This window comes from Rhinolophus sinicus, chromosome 14 (genome assembly GCF_057876585.1).
Source record: "Rhinolophus sinicus isolate RSI-liver-muscle chromosome 14, RSI-T2T, whole genome shotgun sequence".
Classification (NCBI taxonomy): Eukaryota; Metazoa; Chordata; class Mammalia; order Chiroptera; family Rhinolophidae; genus Rhinolophus; species Rhinolophus sinicus.
This window is the reverse complement of record NC_142514.1, coordinates 181,683,225-181,709,929: the sequence shown is the minus strand read 5'-3', so window position 1 is coordinate 181,709,929 and position 26,705 is coordinate 181,683,225. Positions and strand designations below refer to the sequence as shown.

The 26,705-nt window shown below is 58.2% G+C and overlaps 2 protein-coding genes across 8 annotated transcripts in view; one reads left to right on the top strand and one right to left on the bottom strand.

Annotated features, from left to right (window-relative positions):
• The window catches only part of MACROD1 (mono-ADP ribosylhydrolase 1), a 144,030-nt gene that overhangs the window by 46,868 nt on the left and 70,457 nt on the right, over positions 1 to 26,705 (top strand). The window lies entirely within an intron of this gene.
• The window catches only part of FLRT1 (fibronectin leucine rich transmembrane protein 1), a 78,348-nt gene that overhangs the window by 14,145 nt on the left and 37,498 nt on the right, over positions 1 to 26,705 (bottom strand). The window contains exon 2 of one of the 3 annotated variants that reach the window (XM_019717845.3): positions 4,129 to 5,049. The exons of 1 other annotated variant lie outside the window; for it this stretch is intronic. The gene's annotated coding sequence lies outside the window, so the exon portion shown is untranslated. The remainder of the gene's footprint in view (positions 1 to 4,128; positions 5,050 to 26,705) is intronic. One more of the 3 variants, XM_074336538.2, reaches the window with a different exon arrangement.

The window sequence follows — 26,705 nt, the reverse complement described above, 5'->3', positions numbered from 1 at the left end:
GAAATAACATGTGTGAAGTACCCCCTTTCAGATGCCACCTGTATATAACATATGCATGAGGTTGAAAAGCTACTGTAATTCTCCAACTGCTCTAGGTGCATTGGCCTAGGTTCTGTGTTAACTGCTTGTCTCCTTCCTCTGCTCTCCATGGCCCCTTCTTCACTCCCCTGCCCCTTCTTCACTCCCCTGCCCCTTCTTCACTCCCCTGCCCCTTCTTCACTCCCCTGCCCCTTCTTCACTCCCCTGCCCCTTCTTCACTCCCCTGCCCCTTCTTCACTCCCCTGCCCCTTCTTCACTCCTCTGCCCCTTCTTCACTCCCCTGCCCCTTCTTCACTCCCCTGCCTCTGCGGTGCCTCCAGGGTAGACTGGGAGCCCGCAGGCCATGCTACTTCCTGGCAGGACTCTGTCCATGGCTGTGACCCTGGGTCCTCCCCACCTCGCACTGTGCATCCCCTCCCCCTGAGCTAGGGTGGAAGTACTGACCCCACATCTGGGCCCCACAGAGCTGGCGCAGCAGCACCAGGCCCCTCCTTTGTGGCCGCAGCCTGTTCCAGCCCCTCCCTCATCAAGGGCATCAGGCCCAGGGAGGGGATGTGAGTGGGTTGGGCCTCCCGGAACTCTGAGACACAGCCCACCCCTGGTTCCTGAGGCCCCACGCTCCCTCATGCTCCCTCTGGGCCTTTGCACGTGCTGTTCCCGCTCCTTGGACATCAACATACCGTTCCCTGGTTGGGCCTTGCCGGGCCAGCTTCTACTCCTCCCCAGGCCTCAGCTTAGACATCCCCTCCATGAAGCTTTCCCTGACCCTCCACAGGCTGAGGCCATGCCTGGCTCCGCTGCCACACCCACTTGACTGGTGGTAGGAGGTGCTAAGTAGGATCTGTAAATATCTGCCAACTGGGGAGAGGCAGCTCCCTGTTGGAGACCCGAGGCCTCCTGGCGCTCTGCCCTGGTATCCTCCCCAGAGCCCATCCAGCTGGACTGTCAGAGCGAGAGCAAGAAGCTGGGGGCTGCATGCCACGCCCCTCAGGCCCTTCTAAACCCGCTGCACAACTTACTCCTGGTCTGTCTACTGGTGCCATTGAGAACTTGTAATGCGTGGGGAATGGGGGGTGGGGGAGATTCTTTTAAAACCTAAAGTTAATTATTTTTCTAATTTCATGCTGCATGCATTATGCATCAGCAGTTATCACTGGCAGTAATTGCAGGCAGGTATGCAAATCCACTAAAAATGTACCTCCATCTCACCTCCCCTCGGAGGCTGTCTGGGCGGTGCCTGCTGCCCAGATATCCCCAACTTAAGAGAATGCAAATCACCTTAAAAACCAAGACTTTCAAATCAGGTCTTAGGAGGTTAATTATATTGATAATAGTGTTTGATAGTAAACTGTTCAGGGCCAGGAGTGGGGGAAGTGAGAGGAGAGACACATGTAATTTTGTGTCTTTCTCTGCCTGCATTATTTAATAAGATGTTTCTGCACCTGATATTTTCGTTTGTGTGCATTTTTAGTAAAGGTGCCTAGGCTGAGGCTTAATTCCTTTTGGGAAGGAAAAAGGAGAGGCTGGGGAATTTCAGAAGGTAGCAGACAGGCCTGAGGACTTTTATTCTGGGGGGCCAGGAGGAAGAAGGGCACCACCTGCAGAGCTGGTGACAGCCCCAGAGAACAGGGCAGGCAGGGGTCCCCCCAACCCCAGGTCTGCGCTGCTGGTCTCCTCAGCAGCCAGCGGGCTCCTGGCAGCCAGGGGCCGAGAGAGCAGGGTCACCGGAAAGACTGGGGCTGGAGATACTTATAATAAAGCACAGGCTTAGAGCTGGGGGTGGGGGCCTAATGCTGGGTGGCACCCGCCACAAGCAAGCCCTGCTCCTGGGGGAAACCTCCTATTTATTTCTCATGAGTCAGGTGTCCAGCCCCTCCCTCTAGAATGTAAACTCCTGGGAGTCACGATACGTCCTATCTTGTTGCTCGGCCTAGCATGAGGCCTGGTCCAGGAGGCGCTCATAACATGTTTTATGAATGAATGAATGAACGCATATGCCAAAAGGGAGGCCCCAGAGCCTGAATGTCAGGACTGGGCAGCAGGAGAGAAGAGGGAAGCTGGCCTTCCTTCAGCCCCACCCCAGGAGGTAACAATAAGCCCGCTCCCTTACCACGGTGGCCCAGAGAGGCAAACGGACTGGTCTGAATTGTGGAGTGTGTGGTGCAGGAGCCGGACACAAATCCACACCTTGGACTCACTGTCTAGTGCTCTTACCTGATCCTCTCAGCTGCCCGGTGGGGCCTCCCCAGCCTGGGAGGTAGCAAACTCCGGGAAGACCCCTGCTGTCCTCACCCATCTCCTCTGCTATGGGGTCGTCAGCCTGGCACTGCCCAGCTGCAGGCCCGCCTCAAGGCATCAGAGGCTGACCCCATTCTTAGAGATGGTCCCTTCCCTCCCACCCCCACAGAAACGCACAGGGTAGTACAGCCGGCACAGGCCCCTGGACTCAGGGAGGGAGAGGATCTCAGAGATCACCCTCTTTATAAAGGAGGAAAGACTCAAGGCCAGAGCAGGAAGGCCTGGCCCAGCGCATAGCGAAGAGCCCGCCTCAGACAGCCCTCTCCCTGCCCACCTCCTCCAGCCTTGGCACTGAGCTCAAATCCTTTCCCGAGGTTGGCATGGCATGTGATGATGGACAGTGTCTGGCGGAAGCAGGGCCCCCCACCAGTGGGTCTGCAGCCCCTCTGACCCTGCGTAGCTGCCCAACCTGAGTGCCTGCTGTATTCTGGGCCCTTCACAACCTCTTGTCCTTTCCCGCTGGCCACTGCCCTGTGGAGACCATGCCCCCAGTGCACAGAGGGGAGCACACTCAGGGAGGGGAAGGGACGTGCCCAAGGTCACACCTCTTACAACTGGAGGGCCAGGGCGCCAACCCACATCTGACTGGCCCCACAGCCCAATTTTGAGGCAGAGCTGGCCACTGAGTAGATTTTCCATGAATATTTCGGGTGTAAGCCTGGGGAACCATAACTGGCTACTCCCTCCGGCATGGCCTCAGCCCCAGGAATGACCCCTCAACCTCTTCTAGGGACTGCGAGGAGAGTAGGGACAAGTGACAGGGGAGTGGAGAGGCCAGCGGGCAGGGGCCCTGCTGCCAGGCTGGTGCCTTTCTAATAAATAACAGCAAATAGCCCATCTGCAGGGCATCTTTCACGCCGGTGGCTAATAACACGCTATTAGTGCCCCTGCAGACGCGTTCATGCCGGGCGGCGCTGACGAATGTCCCAGCCCGGGTGCAGTCATAAATTAGCCCCCCTCTCGGGAAAACGCACAGGGAAGTGTCATTTTCCATCTTGGTAATGAATTGGGGCTTCCCTGCCTGGCCCAGGGTACTGCCTCCGCTCCTAGTTGCCTGGGATTTGTGTTTGGGGAGGCCCAAGCCCTCCCTCCTGGCTTCTGGGGAGCCTGGGAGGACTGGGCCTCACCCCCAGGCAGGACCCTGCCCCTCACTGGACCCAGCCCTTTAATGTTGCCTTAGAGGGAGCACTCATGGCCTGCTGTGTGACCGTAGGGCACTCCCTGCCCTTCTCTGGGCCCCACATGCCACTCTCACCAACAAAAGGGCTGAACTGGAAGCCAGAACAGATGATGCCCCAAGGCCAACAGGAGCAGGGCCTTGGCTGGTAGCTTTAGATCAACCCTACTCTGAGTCCTCCTGGCCAGGGCTGAGGCCACCAAAGGTCCTTCCTCCCTAAGACTTCACTGCTGACCCCTTTGCGCATAACTCAGAGTGAGACCTTCCTCCGAGGACAACGGGCACAGAGGGATGGGTGGGGTGCAGCAGTTTACTCTGTGAAAGTCCACTCCGTTAAACTCTGGGACCATGCACCCTGGAGTAGAGCCCAGCAGCCTGGGGGCCACCACATAGCAAATGACCCCTCCCCTGGCAAGCAGAAGCCTCTAGTTGCCTGAATTCCACGTGAGGGGTGGATGGCATGGAGCTGCAGACCTGGGGAGCTCCGTGAGGCCCCAGTGCCACCCAGCCCGGGAAGAGGGCGGGCCCCAGCTGTCTCGAGCCATGTATGCCCTCTCTGGGCACAGGAGCCCCTGGGCCTTCCTGCCACTGGAGCCCTTCGCCGCCCACCTTACCTCCTTCACTGCAGCACTGGAGCCTGCTGGGTCTTGCTGGGGTCACTGCTCTGGATGCTGTGCTCAGGTCCAGGGGGGCCTGGGCCGTGCTCACATTCCGGCCAGTGGCCTTGGCACTTAGGGTGCAGACTGCAGACCTAGGAAGCTGGGAGGCGCTGGGGGTGCCCCGGGGTGCAGGGAAGGGATCCTGTGCTCGCTCTGCTGGGCTCCTCGCAGTCAGACGTGGCTGCGGGTGTGGAGCATCCTCCGCGCTCCAGGCCTTGCGCACTGCTGGCCTCTCTCCCCAAACGCGGGGCCTGCAGAGGCGTCCCCCTGCGGCCCGGAGACTCCTGTGTGCGGCCGGAGCGTGTTCTGGGCCCCCGCTCCCCAGGCATGCCCTATGGCCTGGCGCCCATCCCGGGAGCTTGGCCTCTCGCTGCCCTCTTTCAACTTTCACCCTTTTGTCTGTTGGCCGCCACCTCCTCTTCCGAAAGGCTTCTGTGTGGCTTTTACCCCCTTTTCTTTACCAAGTTTCTTTTTTTTCTTTAATCCTTTTAAATCACTTGGCAGAATGGGCTCCGGTACAGAGAGTGTTCTTGTGTGACAGAGCTGAGAGGGAGCCACTCTCCAAAGAATCGGTATTCCTGCCACTCAGGCTGCGTCTCCGGGGGGACCGAGGGGGTCCATTACCGCTGCGGAGTTCAGATGTTCACCGCGGGGCTGAGCTGCTGACATGCGCTGCTGAGCTGTCAGGCCCCACGGGCCCCTTTTTGGGAAGATGCTTGGGGTGGGGGTGGCAGGGGCTCAGTCCCGCTTGGCTGCACCTGTTTGTAGAGAGGTTTTGTTGCTGGGGAGGTAAGGGGGGGGACAGGTTATTCCTGCTTCACCCCCTGGTCTTGTCTGTCCAAAAAGGAGTCCTTTCACCCACTCCTGCCTCCTCACCTGTCAAAACAATACGCGTGATTAAGCCCCCGGTTATTAGAAGCCTGGGCTGTAGCCCCTCCTCTCATCCCTGGAACCTGTTTCTTGGACCACTTTCCCATGAGCTGGGAGGGGGCTGAGATTATTCTCTGCCACCTCCCTTCTCTTTTCAAATCCAGATAACAAACAGCTGGCCATGTGCAGCCCCCTTCCTCGCAGGGCCCTGGTTCCCCTTCCCCTGGGGGGGGGGGGAGGCCTGGCAACAGAGAAAGGAAGTTCTGAGAGCTCCTGGCCCTGCAGGGGCCGCCGCCGGCCCAGAGCTGGCTCCGCGTCCCCCCAGCACCTGCTCCTCTTGCTAATGTCATTCAAAAGATCCAACTGGGCCACCGTGGCCTCGGCTTCCAGAACAAGCACTGCCTTTCCCCTCCATGGGAAGCAGGAGCATCAGGGAACCAGGGAAGTTGTGTCCCTCCCTCCCTCCTGTGACCCTAGGTCGGGTCAGCGCTCCACATCCCCAGCTGCCTTCCCACAGAGACCAGGGCGCAGGGCCCGCTATTGGCTGCCTAGAGTCCTCCATTGCCTCTCATTAGTGTGGCGTGTTGAGGGCCCCGTGTCCCGGTGTCCGTAGTCCCCCTGCAGGAGCCCCTCTTTGGAAAAGGGCTTTCATTACACATCTGAAAGTGTCAGCTCTGGTTTGAAATCGGATCCAGATGGGCTCAGCTGCATCTGGGCACTTTTCTTTGTAGGGCCGAAGGTGGCTGGTTTGAGAAATGCTTGTTGTCTGGGGCTGTTCCAAATAAAATCAAGGATTTTTAGGGTGCATGTTTTAAGAAGGCCAGAACCCGGGCTGGGGGCTCCCTGCCTGCTGCGTGCTCAGCCTGGTGGGGAGTGCATCCAGGAAGAGCAGCAGGTGCGGCCAGGTGGCGTGCCTGCTGAGGCCGAGGGGTCGACAGGACAGCGGGGAGGCCTTGGGAGGAGCTTCCCCAGGAGCAGGGAAGTTGAAGAACCAGCCAGCCCCAGGGGGCATCCGTCCAGAGTGACCAGAACCTGGTAAATAGTTGAGGTGTGAACAGGCAGGTGGTGTGCGGCCCCCTGGGAAGAGGCAGGGTGGGGGTGGATAGGAGGGCAGAACCGCCACATGAGGGGTGATGCTGGGCTCCAGCCTGGGCTCTTATTGCTATTACACCCGTGGGATTTCATCCAATTATAAATTGTAATTCTCTATGAAAGCGAGAGATGGAAAGAATCCAATGAGGTCATCTGCTTCCCTGATTGGGGCGAGGAAATTGTTTTATACCGCCGGGGGTGGGGGCAGAGGCGGCAGTGTCCTCGGAGCCCAGAGGCTCCAACCAGCCATGGCCGCTGGTCCCCCAGGACAGAGAGACACTACCTGAGCTCTGCTTTTGAAATTATGATCCAGGAGGGCAGCCCCACCCTGCTGGCGTCAGGCCCTGCCCTCGGCCCTCAGGCTCAGGGCAGCGCTCCTGCAGCGGCCTCCAAGGCCGCACAAGGCCTGGCCCTGCCCGCTCTACTGGCCTTGTCTCCTATCACTTCCCCCAACACCCCGAGCTGGATCCCGCTGGGTCCTGCCCCAAGCTGTTCCCCTCCTGCAAGAATCTATCCCACATCACCCCTCACCTCCTGCATTCAGTTGCCTTACTCTCTCTGTGTGTGGTCGCACACACCATGGCAGCAGTGACAGTATCTTGAAAAGAATTGTCTCCCTGGTTCAAGGAAGGGGCCGCATCTGCTTGACTGAGGCTGATCACGGAGATAGCGCCTGGCTCAGTGCCTTCCACGTAGTAGGTGCCTAATAAATGCACTCAGTGAACACCCTACTCTGCTTCTTCATTTAGAAAACCCAGGGGCCAAGCAAGGCTCAGGCTAGTCTAGCTTTGTACATCCGGGGTCTGCCTTCCATGCTGCCCACTCTCCCCCCGCCGCTGCGGCTTTCCCTGGGGTCCCGCAAAGCCTCCTGGGAGCCCCAGGCACACTGCATGCCCTAGACCCCACTGAGGCTACTGGGCTCCTTGAGTGTTTCTGCCTTGGGTGAGTGGCTGCCTCTCGGGCATCTTGGGTGTGTTTTGTATTCCGAGGTCAGCCTGGCGGGGAGGTGTGAGTCTTTGCACATGTGGGTGCGTAATAATGACTAGTAGTACAGTCGCCTCCTGCGTTCACTGAGTCCACGAATAAATACGTACATTTGCCCTCCTGGCAAACACCTACCATCAGAGCTGTCGAGTCCCCGGTAGGCATGTGATTGGATCGAGTAAGCCGAAACCACACAGTGCAAAGGAAGTAAGTGGTGGCATGCAGACTTTCTATGTGGTCAAACTGGCCAAGAACGAAATGAATCTGTGGGGTCCCAAGGGCTCAGTAACTGCTTGTGGGCACTCTCCCCACAAGACAGCCTCTGCTCACCCTGACCTCGCCTCGCCTTTTCCAATTCCCACAGGCTCCAGGTCTGGTCTTTGTGTTTGGGTGCCAAAGAACCACTTTTTGGGTCAACATAATAAAAGCTTCCATTTGTAACTGCCTGAGATGCTTACACGGTTTTACTTTTCGTTATAAATAACAACATCATAACTGTACTAAAAGAAATTTGAAAGGGGGGAAGAAAGCCAAGTGTACAATCCCACGTCTTTACACCACTCTGCGTTTTGGCCAGATCTGCCTGTACATAGACACCGTTTACAAAGGGACAGTGTACTTTATCCTTTTCCAGATCGTTTCTGCTTTGCCATCTCCCCTGAGCCCTGGGACAATCCACCATGGCTGGCAGAGCAGGGAGGGCCATCCCCACGGGGCGGGGCAGTAACACAAGAAGGGGGGACTTATCCAAGGTTGTATGACCTCCACGACAGCCAGATCCTCCACTCTAGGCCCAATCCCTTCTGCTTGCACATCACCAAGTCTTAGCACGACAGAAACACATCGTCAACCAAACAAGGTGGCCCCTGGGCCCACTGCACAGAGAAACCTTGGGTTGCTCCTGAGGCCCTCTCATGCAGCCATCCATCCATCCATTCATTCCTCCTATCTCCCTCCATCCATCTCTCCATCCATCCATCTACCTATCCATCTATACCTCCTTCCCTTCTTCCCTCCCTCCCTCCGTCCTTTCCTCCTTCCTTCCCTCCCTCTATCCATCTACCTGTCCATCTTTCCATCCATCTGTCCATCTGTCCATCCATCCAGAAAATGTAGTGAGTCCAGTCATGCTCCCAGTGCCGTGCAAGACACTACGATCTAAAGAGGAGCCCCAGTCCTTCAGGAGCTCACGGGCCAGTGGAGAGGCCACAGTGTGAGACACACAGGGCATTATGGGAGCAAAAAGCCCAGCCTGGGGGAGGGTATGGGTCACAGAGGGCTTCCTGGAGGAGGTGACCCTGTGCTGTGGGTTCAGGGGTCCTCCAGACTCCCATGTCATGATAGTCACATGTGAGCTCAGTGGCGAGCTTGAGTGGGGCAGGTGTGGCCGGTTTCCCCTGACCCCGTCCATTTCCAGAGGCACTGCCCCACCTTGGGACCTCAGAGCTCCCCTCGCAGTGGAAACACTCTTCATCGTGTCAACTCCTAGCTGACTGAAAGATCACTCCTCACTGATATTATTTTCTATATTAGCAATTAGCCTTCCTGCTTCATTTCAACCTATGGCTCTTAGGACGGATTTTTATGTCTGTATCATTAATCAGACGCCTGGGGTGTGCTTCTGGAAACCAGGTGGGCTTTATGGTTGGTGACTTAGCCAAGTGGCATTTTAAATGAACACCGCACCTGCCCCCTCCCTAGACAAAGAGGGCAGAGTTTAGACCATTGTAAGCAGGTCAAAGCTGGCGAGAGCTAGGAGACCCAGGGTTTTCTTTTCATTTTGGACTTCCAGGCTGAGGTCAGCATCTGTATCTGACCTTTATAGATGAAAAGGCTCTTTGTGACTCAAACCTGGAGCTTGTTCCGTGGCTGCCGACTTCCTCCCACCAGGATGGCCATCCACAGGGCCTGTTCCTTCTCCGCCACTGCAGTGTGTGGGTCACTCCTCTCGTGCTAGCACGGACCTGAGGTTCCCTCTCTCTGGGGGGCAGAGGGCTGGGGGCCAGGGTAATAGGGAGAGCTTTTCCATTTGGGAGTGTGGACTGTTCCTGTTACAGTGTCAGCACAGTAGGGAGTGGGGCAGGAAGGGCATTTCAGGCTGAGGGAACAGCATACGCAAAGGCTCAGAGGTGGGAAGGTTTACTGCGGTGAGAAGGCTGGGGTCCCAAAGCTCTGAGTTAATAGAAGGTAGTGATATGAGCTTAAGTGAAAGATGGGATTCTGGCCTTGGGGGGAGTTTTGAATGCCCTGCTGAGGGCCCTGTTTTCATACTGAGGGTAGTGGGGAGACAGCAAGTGTGCCAGGCAGAGAGGGGCATGACCAGGTCTGCAATTTAGAAAGGTCACACTGGCTGCCATGTGGAGAACTGAAGGGTGCTGGGGTACATGGGAGGGGAGGCTGGGACAGTGTCTCCAGGAGCAGGGGTGGTGGCCAGGGCTAGGGGGTGGGGAGCAGTGGGTTGAGGGGAAGGGGCTGACTGCGAGGCCTCCCCGAAGACAAGCCTGGAGCTGAGTGGGTCCCTCCCCTTTCTCTTTCTCGCCAGAGGGTGGCTGAGTGCTCCCGTGAGCACCACAGCTGTGGGTTCTAGGTGCCGAGGGCAGGGGCAGCTGGAAGGCCTCTGGAGGGCGTGTGCTGGAGGCACCAGTCCTCCCTCCTACACTGCGAGACGAGACGAGATGAGACGGCCCCCCTGCCCCCTTCTCACTCGCTCTGGCCCCCGGGCTTGGCACCACCGCAGCACAGCACCCGCATGGCGCATGGCGGGTGAGAAGGGGAGGAGGCGAGAGAGCCTGCGTAACGCAGTGTGAACCCGCCAAGCCTCCGTGCTGCTAATTAAACCGTTTCCTGACAAAACCCAGACTTTAGGGGATGGGTGTGCGAGCAAGTGTGTGAGCCAGTCCGTGGGTGGCTTCAGGAGCCCACATTGCTGGGCCGGTAAGCCTGGGCCACTGCCAGCACCCACCCTCAGAGACAGACCATTGGGAACCTGGGTGGGCAGTGCCCAGAGCAGAGCAGCCAATAGCTCCAGGGGTCCAAGGGGCAGCTCTTCCTGAACAGGGGATAAACTGTGGGACTTCTGCCATGACGAGATGTCCCTCTTCCTCTTCCTCCCTATGTGTGTGGGTTGGAGCCAGGACCTGGGGAGCAAGGACAGTCATATAGCTGGAAGTGGCCTGGGAATTCACTCCCATCCCCTGGTGCTGGGCTGGCCGAGCAGCCCAGGGGCCAAATCTGCCTGTACAGTTGGCATTTGCTCACCCACTGGGCCCAGCAGTCCCTTCCTGCGCTATCTGGGGGATCCGGAGGCTTGGCTCCACCACTTTAGGGTGCTGCCCCCACAGTGCAGCCAAGGCTGCCGAGTGGGCACGGTCGCCCCGGGGCCTCTGTGAGACAGAAGAGGGGGCAGGCATCTGGAGAGGCCTCCTTCGCCTGGGGTGCTCTCGAGCCTTTGACCTCTCCGCTCAGCAAGGGTGGTGGCGAGACAAACTCCAGGGCCTGGTGAGCTGCGAGAGTCGGTGAGGGGGCAGGGCCAGCCAGCTGGCGCCCAGCCGCTGAGAGGGGACCGAGGAGGTGTGGGGGCTCGCAGCCCTCCACAGGCCTGCCCCTCAGCCCGCAGGGAGGGGTACAGTGGCCAGAGCTTGCCCACACATGATAGGGGCAGGAGTGGCAGTCCTGGGCCTGCTCTTGCTTTGGCCTCTGCCAGCTGGTTCCCAGGAAGGAGGCCGCCTGCTAGCCGGGCCCCACCCAGCGGGGCTGCTGTCACTCAGCTCCTGTACAAGAGGGCCTGTGTCTAGCCCAGGGAGAGGCATCAGTAATGGTGGTTCTGGTGCCACCAGTGAAGGCTGTACCTTTCTCAGGAAACTGGCCTGCTTTTGCCGGCAGAATGGTGGCTATGCGTTCCTCGTTCCTCACCCAGAGCTAAAGTGGGCAGTGGGAGCCCGGAGGCGGAAGACCTGGTTCCCTCCTGGCCACCCTGGCTCTGCATGCTTTCCCACAGGGCCCTGCTCACAGGGTGTCAGCTCCCCTCCTCCGCCACCCCCTTCCCTCAGTCCACTCCCCAGCCTCAGATTCCTTCAGGAGCCCTACATCGTATAGACACAAGCAGGTGCCAGCGTCCTGGGGACCATCAGCACCCCTCCAGACGCGTCCTCCTTAGGCCTCTGCCACTGACCACAGTCAAAGCCACAAGCTGGGGATTCCAGGCCACGCACCTGTGTCTTCCAAGTTACCCAGGTGCAGCTCGGGGGACCTGCCTTTCCTTCTAGGAGTGTCCACTTCCCTCCCGCCAACTGGGCCAGCCTCTGGCCCCCAGGGACAGTTGCCTTCTTGCCCAGCTCCCCCATCTCTCTGGCTTCCTTACACCAGCACAAGCCCGTGCCAAGGGATTTTCGCCTCCGTGTTGGAAATCTCCCATTCCCTCCCCGCTTTCCGGTAAACACGCTGTCTGGCCGGGAGCAGCCCTGCACACCCAGCCCCGTGGCCAGACTTTGCTAATATTTACAGTGAGCGGCTCAGGAAGCTATTAGCTTGCTTTTCTTGTTGTTAATTGAAAGAGGAGAAAATGGTTGTAACACTTCAAAAGGACTTAAAGCACAGCCTGAGAGACCCAATGAATGGGGAGGAAGGGAAAAAAGAGAGAGAGACTATTTTAAATAAATAAAGGAAGCCCACACCCCACGCGAGGGTGGACAGATGCGCCTTCTCCATCTCTGCAGACGCCTGGCTTTCCTCTGAGGTGTCCTCTGAGGTGTCCTCGTTGCCACTCATTGTGTATTTTCCTTTTCATTTGGGAGCCTGCCTTAAGGAAAGAGGGAGGGGAAGAAAGGATTTGCAGAGCACTTTTGTTAATAAGGAGACTCTTTGAAGCTGTGGCTAGCGAGGTCCCTGGTACCTTCGCTCCTGGAGTTCACGGACCTGGCTTTGCCCGGCAACCGCAGGCGCCCGAGCTCCCCTGACCTGTCGCCACCAACACACAGGCATTTGCCTCCTAGGATGCAGGCCCAGACAGTGCGTTGGGCTAAAGCAATTCCCTGGCCCCTGACCTAGATGTGACCTCAAGGAACCATTTAGGTTCAGTCTCCCCATGGCCTCCAGGGACAGCCAAGAATGCAGTGGCCATGATGGGGGTTGGGGGCTTCCTGGATCCTGGTAGACAAGGAGCTAGAGGTCCGGCATTGCCAGGTCTCTGGCCTCTGCGGTCGGCCTCCCCGAGCCACTTTTCCTAGAAAGAAGTGACCCTCCCTGCTGCGCCTGGAGTCTGCCCCATGTTGTAAGGGACCAACAGCTCGGCTAGTCTCACTGTGGTTAGACAGGGCAGATTGGGTGACTCAAAAGGTCTTCACTCCGGGAGCCTGCCATTCAGTTCTGGCTGACAAGTGTCCCCTCCTCCAGGAAGACCTCCCTGATCTCCCTTGTGCCAAGCCTACTTTAGAATGTTCCTGGGATCCTGCTCTTTATCAGCCTGGTCTTGTGTCTACAGAGCAACGTGGCTGACTGAACCCTATTGTTGCTGGATAGGCTGCATAAAGTAGGGACGAACTGCAAATCAAAGGAGGTCTTCTCCACCCTGCCCCCCTCCCTGCTTCTGCCCTGGTCAGATCAAACAGGAACCCTGTTCAGTCTGAACCCCACAAGATGCACAGCCACACTGCAGGGCGGGAGGCTTGGGGGGGGGGGGTGAGAAGTGGTCAGGGCAGTGATGGAGCAGGTGTGGGGCTATTCGAGGAAGAGAGTGGTTTCCTGTCCTCAGTTTTCTGGACAGTTGACCCAGAAAGGGAAGGCCGACCTGCATGGGAGGCCCAGGAACCAGAAGGACCACGAGGGATATACTGGGAAGGGTTCAGTTAAGGAAGAAATCTATAACAGGCAGAGATGCCCAAAGGTGGGCTAGGCTGTCATTGCCAGGAGCGCCCAGGTCAGAGGGGAATGGCCACTTGGCAGAGAGGTCAGATGAAGGTGAACACATCAAGTGGGGCCTAGATGACCCAGGCTTCCTTCCCGTAGGCCTGCTCATTCAGCCATGTTGTCACCTCCTTTGGCTAACCCCCCCCCCCATCTCCAGCCTCCGCCTCAGGGCTCCCCCACCCCCAGTTCTTACAGGCAAGCCTGTGTCAGCAGCAGTGACAGCAACCACAGCTAACACAATTGAGTTCTGACAATGGCCCAGGCACAGAGCTGATGTTGGATGTGGACAATACAACAACAACGGCAGTCGCAGCCCCATATTCAGTCGGAGGTATCACCACACTGAACCCACAGACATCATGTCTGCCATTCAGTTTTCCACCTGAGGCAGCAGAGCTACTCAGGATCTTGCCCAAGGTCACACAGTGTGTCCACCACAGAGCCCGAACGCAAACCCACTCTCTTCTCGGCTCTGTGCCCACAGTAGCAGCTCCCAGGTGGCCAGGGGCTGGTGCTCCCTCCACAGGTTCCCCCATGAACATGGTAAAGGCTCTGAGAAGTCCTGCCTCAAAGACACCAGTTTAACCCTGTTCACTTCAGTGGTTACCTGTTAACCTCCCAGGATTGGCTGGTTCCTCAAAGTAGGCTTTGGGAGATGCCTCACGATGGTCACGCATCCGCTTAACCAGTCTTTGGTAAGTGCCTGCTGTGTGCCGAGCAGTGGCCCTGTGACTGCGACGTGTCCCTGCCCTTTGTATCCCAGCACCTAGCTCAGTGCCTGGCACACAGTAGGTACACACACCTTTAGCAAGTGAGGGCCAAATGAGAGAGAGAATGGATGGGGTAAATGAGCTAGGCTAGGGCCACAGGAAGCCACATGTCCTGGCCAGAGCCACCCCCATCTCCTCCTCCTCCAGTCCTGGACCTGATGCCACCCCCAGCCTCAGCCTTCCTATGGCATTGAAGGCCCACCATGGCTCCTTGGTGGGCTGGAGCCCTCTGTCCCCAACCCAGGGCCCCCGCCAGGCACAGCAGCACCTCTTCCCTTCCCTGGAAGCTCTGTAGCTCCAGACTTGCCATTCCGATCACATCCCCCAGCCCTGCCTGGAATACTAATTCTCCCAAGATGAAACCATCCGTGTTTAATTTTTTTTAAGAGCCAGGCGGAGAGAAAAGACAAGAAAAGGGGAGGCATCAGTGGGTGGAAGTTGGAGCCCTTCTCTGGGCGGCTGGCTTTGAGAATGTGTGGTGCTACCAGCCACCCTGGATGGTCACAGTGTCCCTGATGAGGGCCAGGGAGGGGCTCAGCCCTATGCAGTGCCACCAGCCACCCCAGGACAATCATGCTGCCCCTAACATCGGCCAAGGAGGGGGTAGCCTCATTATCCAGTAGGTGGGGGGCAGTGGCAGGGGCCCAGGCTGGCCTTCTGAATATGCCAGTGCATGCTGTAGGCCCTGACAGGGAGAATTGTTTCTGAGGCCCTCGGAAGGGTGTCGTCCCCTTAAGAGTGGGCAGCCAGGCTACCTCTCCCCTGTCCATTGTTTGCAAATTAGGTTTCTGCCCAGCTCCTGTCAGAAAATGGAGCCTGGGGCCTCCCCCGATGGGGCTAGGGTTACAGTGAAATAGAGGGAGGGCTGGGGCGGTGGGAGCATGGACTTGGCCTGAGAGCGTCAGTGCAGGGCAAGGGCACTCAGGGAGAGCACTTCAGAGATGGACGACCTTGGATGAGCCCTTGACCTCTTGGGGTTTCAGCTGCCTCCTTGGGCGTTGGGGTGTGGCCACAGGGCTAGGAGGGCTGTTGCAGGAAGAAGTGGTTCACAGCCTGGAGCCAGAGGTCTGAGCAGAGCGCCCTCCTGCAGCTTCAAAAGCTCTGCTACCTGGGGCCAGTGTGTTATCTCTGTGCATCGGGGTCACTAGGGAAGCGCCCTCGAAGGCTGTGGTGAGGATCAAAGGAGGTACCACGTGAACCCCCTAAGGACCAGGCTGGCACTCTCTGCACACATGCGTCAGCTGTTATTACTATAACCCGGGAGACAAGCATACTCAGTAAAGCCTCTTCCCCGGCTTCCGCCCCTCAGCCCAACTGTCTGGGAAACCCCTATCCCTTCCTCGGCCCTCCCCCTCTCACCAGCTGGGCTGACAGCTTAGCTTGGTGCCACCTCCCCCCCAGCATCCCACTTTAACATCCTAAGGCCCCCAGAGGGAAGGATGAAATTGTAACAGCAGGAAACATGACAGAACATGAAACATGATGAAATCAGCTGCGTAAATTATGAAACCAAATCACAGTCCCGCTCTTTCCGCGGCTGGGTAAATGCTGGCTAATGCTCTGTAGGCTGGAGACCCTGTGGTGGGGGCCCCAGGGGGCCCTGAACCCCTTTACCAGGGCACTGAGAGTGTTGGTTGCCCAGGACTCCAGCTGCCCCACCCCGTGTGCTCTCTCCCTCTTCCTCGTCCTCCAGGCAGGGGGGACCTGCCTGCCTCAGTGAGCTGCCACTGTAGTGTGATTTCTGCTCTTGAGTTTCCCTGACCAAGACTCCCACTGAGTTTGTCCCCTGCCCTCTCCCGGCTCCCTGCGTCCCTTAGGTTCTTCCTGAGAGCTCAGGCACAGGACCTGTCTCAGGCCTTGCTCCGCTGGGCTCCCACAGGAGACAAAACCCAAACTGCTTGGTGGAGAGACCCGCTGCTGTCCCCATGCCCCATTTTAGTCTTGTGACGCTTCTGCCACAGGAGTGAGCCTGGTTGGTGGTCAGGGACGAGGCCTGGGAGCAGCCTCACTGGCTGCCCTCCATCCCTCCAGGATGCCTGCCCACGGCCTCCACTTTCTGCCTCCTCCCTGTGCACTGGGCGGCTGGCCTCCCTCCTCGTCCCCATCCCAGCGTCACGGCCACCTGTGAGCACAGATGTGGTATGGGAGGGTGACTCCAAGCGAACGTGGCTTTTTGGGCACCTCTCCTCTGCTGTGGGGGTTGTGTCATCAATTATTATTGACCGGCTGCTGGCCTGGGCTGGAGACCAGATGGGGAAATAGAGCACCGGCTCAATAATTGTGCCCTGCTGCCTGAGTTTACTTATTTGTGGCTTTCCTACCTATTGCAAACGCGAGGTTAAATAACTGCTGACTATTAAATCCCCTGGGCGAGAAGAAACACCCTCGGATCCATTTTGCAAGGACAAGTGAGGGCTGGAGACCCACGCCCGTCCCAGCCGCCCTGCTGGGTCTGAATTGACTTTCCCAGTGACCTGTCCAGTGTGGTGTCCCACCCCTACTCCACCAGACAGAGGGTTCCTTCCTGTGTTACAGATGAGGAAACTGAGGCTCAGAGACTTTAGGTCCCTGCCCCAGGTCCAGGGTGACCCACAGGACTTGACCAGTTTTAGCACAAATCCCAGGCAACCTGGGATAGTTGGTCACCCAACCCTGATCTCACAGCAGGTAAGTAGCAGAGTCAAGGTAGGGACCCTGCTCTTTCCGACCCAGAGTCTATGGGTGCTCTTAACCTCTGTGAAATGCCACCCCCTTGACCATTCCCACCTGCATCTTATTCCAAGGCCCACTGGACCTTAAAGGGCTGTGCAGCTGTCCCTTCAGATCTCTCTCCAGCTGCTCTGGGCCTAGAAGGCTGTTGGTCACCAGCGGGTCCCTGGACCCCTGGCTTCTGGCTGGGCATAGCCACTAGGAGCCCCAGCGGCAGCTCAAAGGGAAGGAGGAGAACCAGGCGGAGCGTGGATTGTCCTCTGCATCCCTCCCTTGCTGGCGACCCTCTCTGTGGGTCGAGTGACCACTGCTTCCCCTGCCCCTCAGGCCTGTACGATGACAGCTCCCCGCTGTTGCCCAGAGAGCCTGCTCTCCTTTGCTGGTTCCCCTGACCCCGCCCATGACTGTGTGAACAGCCCCTACATTACGCTCTGACCCCTGCCAAGTAACAGAATAGTTGCTTCCACCTACTGTGAGCCGACTGTGTGCCAGGCACGTTCAACATCTTTTACTGTCTGCACTGACTCATTTTATGCTCTTAATGACCCTGTGAGGAAGCATATTGTCCCAATTTCACAGACGAGGAACCAGAGACCCAGAGAGGTTAAGTGACTTGCCTTGGGTCACACAGCTGAGATAACAACAGCCTGGCTCTGAGTCTGTGCTGACGGAAAAACAAAAACTTAGAGAGGAAGGGAGATGTGCTGAAGACCAGGAGAGACAAACTGTAAAGGGCTGTACAGCCTGGAGCCATAGGGACTCGAAGCAGTGCTGTCGGGCTGCCAGGCAAGCAACGTGCAGCCCTTCGCAGGTGTCCTCTGCACGGGCCCTGTGGGTACCTCCGAGCGGGATGCTGGGGACAGGGTACGGAGGCCAAGGGGCTGGCATGGAGGTTCTGGGGGCCAAGGTGAAAGCAGGAAGCTGAGCTGAGCCCTCCAGGGCAGGAGGAGAGATGCAGATACATCACGAGAAGCCCTTGAGCTGGACAGTTATGCCCAGGAGAGTACAGGGACTAAGGTGTCACATGGTCCCACCGCAGATGGCTGTGGTCCCAGCTGCCACATGCAAATGAAAGTAGAGTCAACCTTCTGTCCAAGGTGAGGCTGGTGGTTACTGAGGGCCGCTGCCTGATCTGCGAAGGCTTACCTTCACGCGTGGCAGCCCCGCAAGGATCACGCTTGTGCTTCCCTTTCACAGGTCAGCAGTCCGAGGCCCAGAGCAGCCACTTCCAAACTGTCGGCCTCAGAGGGGCAGAGCTGGGGCTGGACCAGCCTCTGCCCCAAGTCCCTCCTGCCCCTCCCCAGCTCTGCCTGGCAGCTGAGCCGCTTGACGCAGGGCTCCTCCATCTCCTGGTTACGGTTCCCGGAGCACCCACCTGGTCCTCCCCAGGGGAGGCAGTGACTTTTATCTACTTACCTGGAGGAGTCCCCAGGTGGCTCAACTTTATTTTTGCCAAACACTCTCTGAGTAACAGAGTCCTCTGGGGCCTGGGGTGGGAGCAGGAGACTCGGGAGCCCAAGCATCTATGGGAGGAGCGAGAGAAGGAGGCCAGGAGACAGTGATGGGGACGGTGCTCGTGTGGGCCCTGCCTGTCACCACGCTGGTGACCTGGGGCAAGGTCCTCCCTGCCTCTGGCTCAGGTGGCCTGGAGTCCCCTTCTGACAATCCGGGCCTCTCCTGCCTCTTCTTTGCCCCAGAAATGAGGAGCTAAGCCCTTTCTGTCCTCCCTTGTCTTCTGAAACAGCCCTGAGGAAAGTGGTCAGTGACTGCTTTAATGCAGAGAAGGCCGTCCTGGGCCAGAGGTCCAGCCTCCAGCCATCCACATCCAGGCTGTGGGAATGAGGCTGGCAGGAAGCTGGCACTAGCTGTGCCCACTCCATGGGGCACCGTCACCTTGGGGCATCAGTGGCAGCTCCTGGCAGCCTGGGACCTGGATCCCTGCCTCCCAGCCCAGAGCTTCATCACAGGGTGGTGACATTGGGGGTGTGCCCAGCCTGACTCTGCCCTTCTAGTTCCCAGGGAACACAGCTTGCTGGGTGGAAGCCAGACATACCCAAGGGGCCCCTCTCTTGGCCTAGGTCATCCCTGTTGCCCTAAGCAGGAGCCCCGGGGAGAACAAGGGGCTCGGTTTTGGGGGGCTGGCCTGACCTACAGCCTAGGAGGGTGGGGCAAGAGGGTGGAAGGGAGGAGGGAGGTCTGGATGGTGGTGCCCAAGAAGGGACAACTCCCCTGCCCTAATCTGCCCCCGTTTCCTCCCTGGGCAGCAGAAGTAGCACCCGTTTGGCAGCCACTCTCAGGGGGGACAGCAGCGGGCTTGTTCCCTCCTCATGTCTGGGGATCTTTGCAGAGGGCCCAGTTCCGGGCACTGACATGGGGCTGGGGCTTCCTCCAAGACCCACAAATCCCGGGCCTCACTGAGCTGCGCCGTCATTGATTTTATTACCTTCATGGCCCACATTTGGGTGCAGGTGAAATATAGCCACGCATCGTTAACTGGTGGGGATGTTCATTGTGCTGTCCTGGTAGAGGAGAAACATGCATTTGTGGGGCATAGATCACAGTGACAGCCTCTCGGGCGGTGGCCGTGTGGCAGCTGTGTGGGTAAAGGCCAGCAGATGCGGTGGGCCGAGGGCAGGGGGTCGTGAAGGGTGGGGAGCAGGGCACCGTGTGTTAGGACTCTACATGTTCCAGGGAGATGTGGGGGGCCAGGGAAGGGGTCTCAACATAGGAAAGCTTTTCCTCTTTGTGCCGCTAACCGTGGAGGAGAGAGGACAACAGCAGTCGTCCTACAGGGTCAGGGGACAGCTGGCGGGCTCCCTCTCAGCACCACCCTGCACAGGTTGCAGACATCACTGGAGGGGAGGATGCCAGCGCTGCCACTGTCTGGGGATCTGGGCGTGTCACAGAGTCCCCTCGGTACCATCATCTGCACTTAGGGCATGATTTCCTCCCTCTCTCTCTTCCGTCCCTACACGTGGATTGAATTTGTACCATCCGATACCTGAAGCCTGAGCAGGACCTGCCGGCAGAGAGAAGGCTGGCTTTGGGGCAGTACTGGGACAAGCCGTGTGGGGGCTTTGGGGGGGAGGGGTCTGGACTTCACCCTGAGGCTGGGTGTGTCATGGGGAGGGCAGAAGGGGAAGGGCGGGTTGGGATGAGACTAGAAAGCTGGGGGCAGGGGGAGGCCTGGGGCTGAGCAGCAATGTTGGATCTGCTGGGTGGTCACAGGGCACAAGACGGACATGAGCTGTGCCCTGCCGTTGGTGTGGCTGACTGCATACCTCGCACCGCCACAAAACGGCAAATAAGTAAGGGCACTTCCCTTGGGCCTGCAAGGCCACTCCCCATCTGCTGGGGGCCAGGGCTATAGGGACGAGAAAGAGCGCCCAGCCTACCGCCCTGATGGGCAAGGCTGGTAGTGGCCCCAGAGGAGCCCACTTTCATTGCCCCCAATGTGTTCGTTATCTGCGCCACCTCCATTATTCCTCCCTAGGCCCCTACAGGGGACGCTGTTTTTTCCCCACTGCACAGCTGCACAAACGGAGGCCCAGAAAAGTTAGGAAACCCACCTAAGCTGGCCAGTCTGGGAAGAGACGGAGCTGTGATTGAACCCGGGCCTTTCTGACAGAAGAGCCACCCACAGCCTTCAAGGCCCCCAACTGATGACACAGAACTTCTGCCTGGGACAGCCAGGCCGGGCCCTTAGCCAGCCCCAGTGGCCCGTGGCCGGCGGGACCCCCAGGCCTGTCCATGCATGACTGTTCCTTCTCCCCAAGGCAGGCAGGTCCTGCTGCCCCAGGGCCACACTGAGTATCGGATGAGGCTATCCCCATGCCTGCCCCGGCTGTGGCTGCCGCTGGACCCAGCGGGTGGCAGGGGAAGGACCTGGAAGATTTATGAGCTGGGTTAAAATTTAATTTGGGTGGAAGATCCCGGCCAGCTGAGCTGGCTGCCCCAGACAAATGGCCCGGCCCCCACCGAAACCGCCACCAGCCCGATGTTTGGGCCTAGCCCCCGTGCCAGCCTTCCCCACCCCTCCCCGGAAGGCCGCCCGCCGCTGCCCGCAGAGTAATCATAGCACCGAATTTGATTTGGGGTGGGAGCAGCGGACTCTGAGCCTTGTTGGCACTTCAGCTCTAAATTGAACAGGACAGAATCTGCTCTGGGCGGGAACTGCCTCTGCCAGGGCCTCCCTGCCGTGTCCAGGGACAGCGCTGCCTCCCGAGGAGCCCTGCCAAACCCCAACCCTCTCTCTGGGGGAGGTGGCCCTGGATACCCCGACCTGTCCATTCAGATGGACCCCACCCAGCAGCCTTTTGTCCCCAGCACCCTCATCTTCCCTGGGGCCTGACTGCTTGGGCTTGAATCTCAGACACACTGGAGGATCTTGTGCAAGCGACTATCCCTCTCGGAGCCTCACTTTCCTCATCTGTAAAATGGGACCGTCTGTAAAATAGGACCTATTGTTATTAGCTGACGTGATAATGTAACCATGGCCCTGCACGTGGACCCCTCACTGTCACGGGGCAGTGCCCAGGCTGCAGGGGGTGGGGGGAGCTGGGGGTTTGCAAAGCTGGTGAGGGGTCTTTGACTTTCTAGTAATCTGGTCTGGTTCCCCATCAGGGCCAGGGCGTCACCTCTTTGTTTTCCTTTTATTTCATTTAAAAAAAAAAATGTTTTTTTCCGTTACAGTTGACAGGGCATCCATCACCTCTTTGGGTTTGTCCAATCTGGCTGGATGAGGAACAATGCTGGGGTCCCCAGGCCAAGCCCCCTGCTCCCTGTGCACAAACCTGCTTCCTGCTGGCTGAGCGGCCCCATACCACTCACCCCGCTACCACGTGTTGGGATCCTCCTAGGGGCTTTCCTGAGTGGGCACTGTGCCCCCATTTTACAGATACAGAAGTGAGGCTCAGCGAGATGAAGAAACTGCCAGGAATGAGGTCAGTAGGGATGACCCAAGTACAGGCCCTTTGACCCCAGAGCTCAGGCTCCTCCCACTACCCCTGAGATTTATCTGCTGCCTCCCAGCTACTGTCCAAGGCAGGCGCTTGTGGAGAGAAGGGGAGCTGAGACAGCTCAGCCAGGGCGGGAGAAGCTGAGGGGGGCCCAGTGTTGCTCAGTACAGGAGCACCCCACCCCAGCACTCTGACACACACGTGCTCACACATGCCCGTGCACACACTTCACACTGCCACTTGCAGGAATCCAGGCCCGGAAATGGCCGTGTCACCTTTGGAGGCCGAGTGCCTATTGCTGGCTATTCTGCCCAGGCCTGGGGAGGAGGCTCAGAGGGGGAGGCTGCAACAACCCAGGATTGCACAAGGCGTGTGTGTATGCACATATGCATACATGCACCTGTGTACACATTTACTCTCCCACACACACTCACATGGGATGGGGAGAGACAAACTTCAGACCCCATCGGCCTGGCCTCACTGCTAGCCTGGGCTCCTGAGGGGCCAGGAAAGGTATAGCCTGAACCCAGCACGTTTATTCTCCACTTGTGACAACTCTTTACGCCACCCATGGCAATGGCTGGGGGGGTGTCTGCACTGCGGAGTAGGTGGTCCCCAGCTCCTGCCCAATGGTGGTCTTTAGCCGGGGCTGCCCAGCATCCTGGGACACAGAGGTAGGATTAAGCTGTGGAGGGGGGATAGGGTACCCTTGAGGGTCTCTATTACCCTTTAGTCACCCCCCCCAGGAATCTGGGGTCCTTCTTTCAGACCCCCTGGGATCTGGGAGCCTCCACTAGCTACACCAGCCATTCCCACTCTCTGCTCCAATCTGGGCCAAAGGGCCCTGCGTCCTTTTGCTTGGGGACTCAGCTCTGTCGCTTGCAACTGCTGAGTGAATCCTCCCAGTGTGCTCACAAGGGTGGAGGGATTAATGTGTCAACATATTTGCATTATAACAGGAGCATCAGGTTCTGGGCTCTAAGTGGGGACAGGTGAGGAGCCCACTCAGGCACGCACACCCCCACACTGCCACCCACACTGCCCCTCACCCTTACCCAGCTGTCCTCCTCTGGCCCAGGCCCCAGCGGGTGCCATGTGTCAGCTGCTGACTCACTCTTGACCTTGGGGCTGGGGGACCTCGGGAGCTCCCCACCCGCCACTTGCACACTCGCAAAAGGGCCCAGGAACAGTCCTGTCCACGCTGTCTCCCACCCAGCTCTGACCTGGTGTCAACATCTCCTGCAGCCTCTCATTCTTTACTTATGTACGTAGTATTTATTTATTCCCATCTCGGCCTAAAGGGTTCGCCGCAGGTTACAGAAATACAACCTAAGAGGAGGGAGCACGGTGGGGGTGGGACAACCCAGCCTCTGAGCAGCAGGCTTCGATTCCAACCTGATCTTTATTTACTTATTTTTCCTGTCACTTCACCTCTCTGAGCCTTGGTTTCCTCACTTGTAAGATGGTGCCCACCCAAGAGGTGTTAATGGGATGAAAGGAAGAAATGCCAGGGAACGCTGGGCACACAGAAGGTGCAAACAGCACAGGAGTGTTTCAGAGAGAGAAGTCAGGGCAGGACAGGTGGGGGGTGGAGTGGAAGGTGGTGCTGGGGCCCATCTCAGAACTCTCGTGCCTTCCAGATCCTGGCAAATCTGAGCTGAAGGAAGCGGCCTGGGCAGGGGGCTCAGTCTCAAATGCGGACGGCCAGGAATCTCCCAGATTCCTCTTGGAGGGGAACCCCTTGGGTGACACCCCAACCCTGCCTGCCCCTCCTGGGGTGCCCAGAGCCTGCAGGATGGAGGACAGAGGTCTGGGGTTCCAGGTCAGGGACTTTATCCTCCCACCTAGTGCCTCCACCCAGAAGTGGGATCTTCAGCCCTGGCCTCTGAGCCTTACCCAGAATCCGAACCCCACTTTGGCCTTGAGCTCTGATCCCCATGGACTTCTTCACCCCCCAGAACCAGCTCTTGGACCCAGCTCCTAATTGCCCCCAAGCCCCAACCATCACCTCCTCCAGGGGGCAATTCCCAGCCTGCCCTGAATGTGGCCTAGCTGCTTAGGGCTCCATCCACTTCTGGTTTTTCCCCAGCCCTCAACTGCTCCTGGCCCCCCATCCTGTCTTCTGTGGCCTCCCCAAATCCTCCTCCTTAGAGGGACCTCTCTCCTGGCTGTTACCCCATCTGAAACCATCTTTCAGATTTACTCCCCTGCCTATCCCCACAGCTCGGGGTGCCCTCCCTAAGGCACAGTCCACTCTCCCTGCCCTGCTGGGTCCCCCTGCCCAATCGGGCGGTGCCTCGAAGCTCTGCACTCAGTAACTACTGTTTGTAGGGTGATCGATGAAGGACTCCGCCAGGTTGCCAGCGGAGAAGTCTCCCCATAGCCCCATGGCTTCCCTGCCAGTGGGAGTCGAATTTGCAGGCAGATTGCCTCGGGAGACAGGCAGTCAGTGCTGCGGCCATCCCCTGGGACCCAGGGGGCACAAGGCCGTGCTCACGCGGATGCCCACCCAGACAGCTGCCCTCCTGGGCATCCCTCCGAGGCTGCTGAGGGAGGCCGGGCAGGAATAACCAGATTAGCCTAAGCGGCTCCTCTTGTTTCCTGGCGTAATTGGATTGAGGCCATGTTTCGGTGCAGCTGCATTTAATATGTAATTCCAAGGCGGCCTAGCCCCCTGAGAGCGGCACTGCAGATAGGATTGGGTGGGGCCTTGGGCTGGAGAAGAGGCCCCGGGGTGGGGTCTCAACGTCTCTCCGACCTGCGCCGAGATCCAGTGTGTCCAACTCCCTCCCGGAGGGCATCGTCTTTCTGGGCTAAGGGCACGGCCTGTTCTGCCAGCATCTCTGGGCTGGGTGGGAGGCTAAGCCGGGGGCGGCGTGAGGAAGGGAGGGGCTGTCTCCAGCACCCTCGGAGGGCGCTCTGTGCATACCTGTCAACCGAGGGCATACTTGGGGAAGGGAGCGGCTACTCAGCCTACATGGGACCACCTAGGCCTGGGATGTGGGGAGAGCCCCTGGGACCCAGGTAGAGGAGTGATGGGGGAGAGGACGCCAGGCTGGGCCAGAATGGGCTCCTGGAGCCCACCCATTGCCATGTGGCCGAGCAGCAGACTTCTCAGGCTCCTGGGCAGCCAGAGGCCCAACCATGGGTTGGGGGGATCCTCCCTCGGCAGTGTCGGTCCACTGCTGGCCCGATGCTAAGTGACTGGGCAGTGACGCCAGCCGGAGCCCCTTCCCACCTGTACTTAAATATTAGTGTCTTCAGAGACCAAGGGGGAGAGATGTATGTGTCCATCTGTGGTGTGTGTGTCCCTGGTGTGTGAGCTGAGTGTCTGTATGTGTGTTGGGAGCAAGGAGCCCTTTTGTCTCCTTTTTCCCACCCGCAGCCGGAAGCCCGGCTATGTCTCCACAGATGCCCATAAGCAAGGTCAGGCTGATGAGTTTTTAAAAACCAAGAAACTGAAAAACAAAATCAAGGATGGGGCACAGCTGGGGAGGGGGCAGGAGGACAGGGCAGCCCTGTGACAGGGTCCTTGATTCCCAGACATCCCTGCGGAGACACTGCCCCAGCTGCCCAGATGGGGATGTTTCTGGCAGTGGGGAGGCAGGAGGACACCTGTTGGACAGGTGAATCGTTTGGCCTGGTGTGGCTCGTGCCTGTGCAGGAGTCTCCTCCCAGAGGCTCAGACCCAGCTCTGAAGACCTCAGACGTGGAGCTGCTTCTCCCCCATTAGTAAGAGGGGGTTCAGGCCCACCCAGGGCTGGGGAGTCACCCTGGGGTGAGAGCACTGGGCTGAGATCTGTGGACCCCTCACCCCACCCATCCCCCTCCCTCCCACCGCTCCCCACCGCTGGAGGGCCTGTGACAGCTCCTATCCATCACTCAGCCCTATTTTTAGGAGGTGGTAACCCAGCTGTGAAAATTCACTCCGTGCAGATCCCTTCCACATGAGAAAGTCTTAGCCCCAAGCCGAGGAGATGAGCAAGGCAGGAGCATGAGACGGAAAGGGGTGGTGGAGGGGTGAGTTGGAGAGGAGGAGATCCGTGTGCCACGTGGTTTGTGACTTGCAGCGGGCACCTGGCAGAGGGACACCGGGCAGCTCTGCCGAGTTGTGGAGGTGGAGGTGGGGTGGCACCAGGCCTGGCTGTCTGGGGCAGCCCACTGAGGAGGGATGGGAGTCCAGAGCCTGGGTTCTGCCCTCACTCCATCAGTAGCAAGGCCCGGCCTGCTCTGGGCTTCAATCTGCCTCTAATCTCCCACCTCCTAGGTCCTTTCTACCTCTTCTGTGTACGGCTGGTGGATAACATACAGGAACCCACTTAAATGTGCGTGTCAGGCAAACAACAAATACTTTTTTGGCATAAGCAAGTCCCGAAGATTACATGGGATATACGTACATTATGGAAATTACTGGTTATTTCTCTGAAATTCAAATTTAGTTGGACATCTGGTATTTTTATTTGCTAAATCCTGGCTGTGTGACCTTGGGCAATTTTACTTCCCTCTCCGTGCCTCAGCTCCCCACTCTGGAAACTGGGAATAATAATAGTATCCACCAACTGAATAAGGCTGTTGTAAGGATTAAATGAGCTGATACTGGTTGAGAACTAGAGCAGTGACATAAAAGTCGGCCATCTCTAGATCCCCAGTGCCAGGACAGGGCCCAGCGCAGAGAAGACATTCATTCATTCATGCACTCAGTGCATACGGCCCACCTGTGACATGCCAGGCACTGCTCCGGGGTGCTGGAGGTGGGCCACGGATCAGAGCATGAGGCTGCTCTCGGCACCCGGGAGCCTCCGCACCTGGGAGCTACTAAACCAGGGTGCAGTGAGGGGGCTCTTTTGACCCAGGAGGTGAAGTGGGGGACCCCTGGTGAGGGGGTCAGAGGGCCTTGCTGAGGAAGTAGAAGCATGCAGGCTGAGATGAAGGAGGGCAGGGAGCACGGGGGTGGCTTATTTGAGGAGCAGAGAGAGAGTGGGGAGGGATGACAGGGTCCATTGTCTCATGAGGGCCCCTGAGCTGGGCAAGCTACTAGCAGCGTCAAATTGCGTTTTAGGGAGATGCCTCTGGTTGTGGGGGCGGGGCCACCAGTAAGGAGGCTGCCAAAGGAGTGAAAACAATGCGGTGGGGGGGGGTGTTCCCTCCAGCTGTTCTCCACCTCAGGGCCTGTCTGGAGTCTCCACTTCCCCCTCCTCAGGAACTGTGTAGATTGTCCCTTCAAGTTAGGATGGAAAAGGACAAG